Genomic DNA, 6,000 nt, shown 5'->3' with positions numbered 1-6,000 from the left:
AAGGAAAAATAAAAGTGTTACTAGAGTTTAAAAAATGTTGAGAATCTCTCTCCTGCCATGAAGGCCACACCCCTTCCGGTGGGAAGGGGGAGGGATTATAAAACCCGGAGGTGTGGGTGTGGCTTAGTCTATGCAAGATGGGGGAGGGAGAGGTCATGACTCTGAGCTGTGAATCAACTGAACACACCGATTGTCTACTAAACTGTAAGTGTGGTGCTTTGTGTGGTTTTATGATGGTTTCACCCTGCTTGAAGTGGTATGACACTGCACTTGAATTTGGTGGCCTTGCACCCTGCTTGAAATGGTATGAAACTGCACTTGAATTTGGTGGGTTTGCACCCTGCTTGAAGTGGTATGAAACAGCACTTGAATTTGTTGGCCTTGCACCCTGCTTGAAGTGTTTGGAAACTGCACTTGAATTTGGTGGCCTTGCACCCTACTTGAAGTGGTAAGAAACTGCACTTGAATTTGGTGCCCTTGCACCCTGCTTGAAGTGGTAGGAAATTACACCTGAAATTGGTGACGGTCAACCATGATCACAATGAATGGCGGTGCTGGCTCGAAGCGCCGAATGGCCTCCTCCTGCACCTTTTTTCTATGTTTCTATGGGACCCAACGGGTTGCACTTAGTCTAATGTTAAATATATCCTACCAATTGTAAGTTTGCACCAGGGCTTCCCTGGGGTACCTTGCAAAGCATTTGATACCACAGATAATGATGGAAATGGGATGGCAGTGACACTGAAGAAAAGAAAAACTGTTAGACAATTCATCAGATCTGTAATTGTTTGAATACAAACCTGTTTTTAAGTCGCAGAGAGAAAGTCTAGCAAACTTTGGATTGGGTGGAGGCCCTGTTTCTTCAGATAACATGTCGAAACAAGGAGCTGCAAAATAAGACACAGTGCTGGAGTAACTCAGCCAGTCAGGCAGCATCCCAAATGAACATGATAGGTGATGTTTTGGGTCGGGACCCTTCTTCAGACTGATTGTTGGTAACCTGTTGACGGGTATGGTGGCACTGTGATGTAGTGGTAGAGCAACTGCCTTACAGCGCCAGAGACCCGGGTTCGATCCTGGTTACAGATGCTATCTATACGGAGTTTTATGTTCTCCCCATGGCCTGCGTGGGTTTTCTCGGAGATCTTCGGTTTCCTCCCACACTCCAAACCCTGACAAGTTGTAGGTCAATTGGCTTGATATAAATGTAAAATTGCCCTGAGTGCGTGTAGGGTAGTGTTAACGTGTGGGGATCAGTGTGGATTCAGTGGGCCCCAAGGGGCTGTTTCCATGCTGTATATCTAAACTAAACTAAATTAAAAGTACTAGGTTGATACAGATGAGGAGGTTTTTTGAAAGACAAATGATGGTCAGAGATGAAAAGACAAAGTGAGTCAAAAGGATTGAAGAATTGTGAATCTAAAGAAGGAATGGAGGGGAGAAATAGGTGTTCGTACAGGTGGTGCAAAGGGGAGAGGTGTGGGGGTGATATGTAGTTAACTAAAATTGGATGTTCATACCATTGTTTGTAAGAAGTGTCTTTTCTCCTCTTTGCTGTGGCCTCACTTTGGCAATAGAGGAAGTCCAGGACAGAAAGGTTAATAACTGGGGTATCCAGCAGGCCAAGCGTACCAAACATTAGGATTTAGGGGAGATGGTCTCCGAGTCTAGGCTTGGTCTCACCGATGTACAGGAAGCCCCATCTGGAAAACGAAATGCAGTAGATGTGGTTAGACAAGTTGCATGTGAACCCGTGACTCACCTGGAAGGGGTGCTGGGGTCCCTGGATTGAGGTGGGGGAGGAGATATAGAGATGGGTGTTACATCTCTGGTTGCTGGGGAAAGTACCTTGGGAGGGTTTGGTTGGTAGAAATGAATGATGGAGGGAGCGATCTCTGCAGAAGGCAGAAAGGGGTGAGGATGGAACAATGTGACTGGATGTTAAAGGATGATGTGCTGCAAACGGAGGCTGGTGAGGTGTAAGTTGAGGACCAGGAGAACTTTATTCTTTTCCATCTGGGAGGAGGGGGAGTGAGAATAGAACTATGGACACAGAGAAGACAAATGTGAGGGTCCCATCTATGGCAGCAGAAAAGGGGGAGGGGGGTTTGGAGAGGGACATGTTCACTAAAGAATGAAAAACCTCATCTTCGGAGCAGATGGGGTGGAAATTGACCTTGCACGAGGCAGGGTGTAAGGAAGTGTAGTGGAGATAACTCTGGGAATCAGTGGATTTGTAGTAGATGCCAGACGTCAGAGAATTAAGGAAAAGGTTGGGAGGTCATGTTACAGGTGTACAAGAAATTGTTCAGACTACATTAAGTGAATTATGTTCAGTTTTAGCCAACCTGTTAAAGGAAATATGTTAAGCTGGTACGGGCACAGAGAAGATTTATGAGGATATTGCCTGGACTCGAGGGCCTGAGCTATAGGGACAGGTTTTGCAGGCTAGGTCTTTATTCCTTCGAGAGCAGGAGGATGAGGTGTGACCTTGTGGTGGTGTATACGATCATGAGAGGAACATAGGGTAAATGCAGAGTCTTTTATCTTGAGATGGGGAATTGGGAACCAGAGGGCATGGATTTAAAGTGTGGGAGGGGGGAGAATTAAAAGGAACCTGAGGGGCAACATTTTTATATAAGAGATGGTTGGGTATATAGGTATGGTTTTCAGAGGGATGTGGGCCAAACACAGGCAGGTGGGACTAGCGAGATGGGGCATAGAAACATAGAAAATAGGTGCAGGAGTAGGCCATTCGGCCCTTCGAGCCTGCATCGCCATTCAATATGATCATGGCTGATCATCCACTCAGTATCCTGTACCTGCCTTCAAGGACCACATCTAACTCCCTCTTAAATATAGCCAATGAACTGGCCTCAACTACCTTCTGTGGCAGAGAATTCCAGAGATTCACCACTCTGTGTGGGCATGTTGGGCTGAAGGGCCTGTTTCCATGCTGTACGACTATGATAGTCTGTCCCCTGCGATGAAGACAGAGGGATCAAGAAAGGGGAGAGATAGTCCCCCAAGTTAATTTGAGGGCAGGGTGAAAGTGCTAAAATATTCAGGCAACATAGTTTGTAGCTGTAATTGTAAAAGGAAAAGAACTGAAAGATGCAGCGTGCAACGATTGATGGAAATCTGAAGTAGAGGTGAATGTTGGAAACACCAAGCAGTTCATGCAGCCCCCTCCCTGGAGAGAGGAGGAACTGAATCTAACATCAGAACTGGCACAGAGTAGAAAAGACGGGTTAACAAAAGTGGATGAATTCCATCTTGAGGATCAAAGACGACTGTGGCAAGACACACGATGGGATGCCGGAGACATAAGGAACTGAAGTTGCTGGAATCCTGAGCTAAACAAGTGATGGAGGAACTCAGCAGATCATGCAGTATTTGAAGGGAAATGGACAGGTGACATTTTGGGTCAGTATGATGAAAGGGCCCGATCTGAAACATTGTCCATTCCCCTCCAGCATTTTTTTTTACTGAAGATGGGATGCTGCTCTTCAGACAAATATTAGATCTGCACCCTTCTATGCCTTGGTAAGTGAATTGCTTGTTTGGATATTACAATTTTGAGAGGCTCTAGCTTCATAATCCACTCAGGCCCTCAGTTTCATCCTTGCGTGAAAAAGAATGCATGCTCAGATCTCCTGTGAACCACCGTGTTCCTGACCACAATCCTCTGTCCTTTAGCTTTTGACATATTTTCTATCCAGAAGAGTTTTCTGCTGTCTACCTTATCTGTGGCCCTCATAATTTTGTATCAAGGCCCGTTTCAGCCATCTCAGCTTGAAAAATGCTAACCCAGCCCAATGAAACATTTCACCCCAGGTAACATCCTGTTGAATCTCCTCTTGCACCATCTCCAGAATGTGCAGACTAGAATTTCAGGCAGTATTTTAGCTGAAGCTGAACCAAAGTTCCAGAAAGTTGTACCAGTACCTCCCTCCTCTTGTGCCTATGCCCTGTCCATGCCCAAAATTGACTTGGATGTGACTCCTGACCCACCACTCTCGTTAATTGATGTCTTCAGTATGGTAGACAAAAATGCTGGAGAAACTCAGTGGGTGAGGCAACATCTATGGAGCAAAAGAATAGGTGACGTTTCGGGTCGAGACTCTTCAGTATTGTGGTAATTTGCAGATGAGCAACCAAATCCAGCATCATCTGCATCGCATGAATGGAAACAACAACTCCCATCGACTCTATTCATTTGGCTGCAAGATCTGAGCACATTATCAGCTTTGAATATTCGGAGTACAAATGTGAAAGGATTAATTCATACGCAACCCACAAACATCAAAATAATTTCCATACTTGAGCTCCCAATCTAGTGAGAATGTTTCATTCTGGATGTTGAAGATGCCAGAATCTGATAAATGAAATGTTTAATATTGATACAACAAAATCTATTCTTGACGATCACGAGAACCAAATGTTGCATTTTAAGAGAGTTGGTCATTGTGGTTGCCTGGAGCGGCACTGCCTTCATAAGATTAATTAACTGAATGCCAACGTTTGACCAGATAATCAGATTTTTATTTGTGTTCCTATACAGTAAACTATTATATCTTTTGATTTAATCAAAGAGCACATTCCACAAAACAAAGCAAATGCATTGTGGCACGCAACAAATATATTATTTGTCTGAGTGGCGGCACGGTGGCGTAGCGGTACAGCGCCAGATACCCAAGCTTCGATACTGACTGTGGGTGCTGTCTATATGGAGTGTGTCCATTCTTGTTATCTGCCTGGGTTTTTCATGGACACGCCTGTTTCCTCCTATATTCCAAAGACGTACAGGTTTGTAGTTTAATTGGCTTTGGTAAAATTGTAAATTTATCCCTAGTATGTGTACCACAGTGTAAATGTGCGGTAATTACTGGCCGGCGCAGACTCGGGCCAAAGGGCCGTTCTGTGCTGTTTCCAATTACGCATTTTTTCATCATTCATTTTTCAACTATTTTCTGAGTTCTGTATCTCACTCTTGCAGCATTTGTATTTGCTGTATTCTATTCTCTCAATCATCAACCTCTAAGGTTACACCCTTTCCAGCCAGATAAGCTGCTGTTAACAAGCCTTTACCACCCTGTCAGCCGACACAAATCCTCGTCGTCCATTTTTCCTTGGTCTCCATCCTATGATAGATGTTTGTTATATCTGCACCTTTCCCCAGTCTGTGCAACTTAATTGCTCTTTTCAAATATTTCCTTGTTCCAATAAAATGTCATCAGCCTTAAGCATTAACTCAATTTCCTTTCTCCAAAGAGACTGATCACCTGAGTTTTAGCAGCATTCAGTTTTTTAAATTTCAGATTTCAAGCATCTACTTTTTGATTATGAATAAAGGATATTGCTACTTTGTGCTTTCTCCACATGGAATGTAATGCACTTCTGGTCATAAAAGTAGGCTTCCTTCCTATTTCCTGGATTAGAATGTTTTCTTTATTGATTGTAGAAAGTAATTTTTTTAGCTGGTATTTCTGAAGAATAATGGTCTGAAGGTCAGACCACACTCCACACTGTCATTCAATTTAATTTCCATGTCTGTAGCCCGTAATTGCTGAACCAGATGAAACTTATGTTGCTGAGTGTGCAAAATGGTTAAGAATGCGAAGCATTGTGGATATTTAAACAATAATGTCCTTTTACCCCACTAGAGCTTTTCATTCGACAACATAAAACTGATTAGCAGTCTTGATTGACTTTGAAAAATTTCATCTACTAACGTCTTGGCTTTAAGCATTCAGAATGTGTTTTTAATCGTGGGTAGTTTGCGAGCTTAATCTGACAAGCCATGCAAGTGAGGCAATCATTTGGAACACAGGTAATGCCACTGGATTCTGGGTGAAATTCTAACTTGTTTTATCAAATGTTGTCACGTTTATGTTGTAGATTCAGGCCAACTGCAAATGGAGATGGTTCTTTTTGTAAAGAAATGTCATTCTTAATGAGAAAGGATTCTGCAAAGGTTTGAATTTGAAATCATTCCAG

This window comes from Leucoraja erinacea, chromosome 5 (genome assembly GCF_028641065.1).
Source record: "Leucoraja erinacea ecotype New England chromosome 5, Leri_hhj_1, whole genome shotgun sequence".
NCBI classification, from domain to species: Eukaryota; Metazoa; Chordata; class Chondrichthyes; order Rajiformes; family Rajidae; genus Leucoraja; species Leucoraja erinaceus.
The sequence above is the reverse complement of the archived record's forward strand: the minus strand, read 5'-3'. Positions refer to the sequence as shown.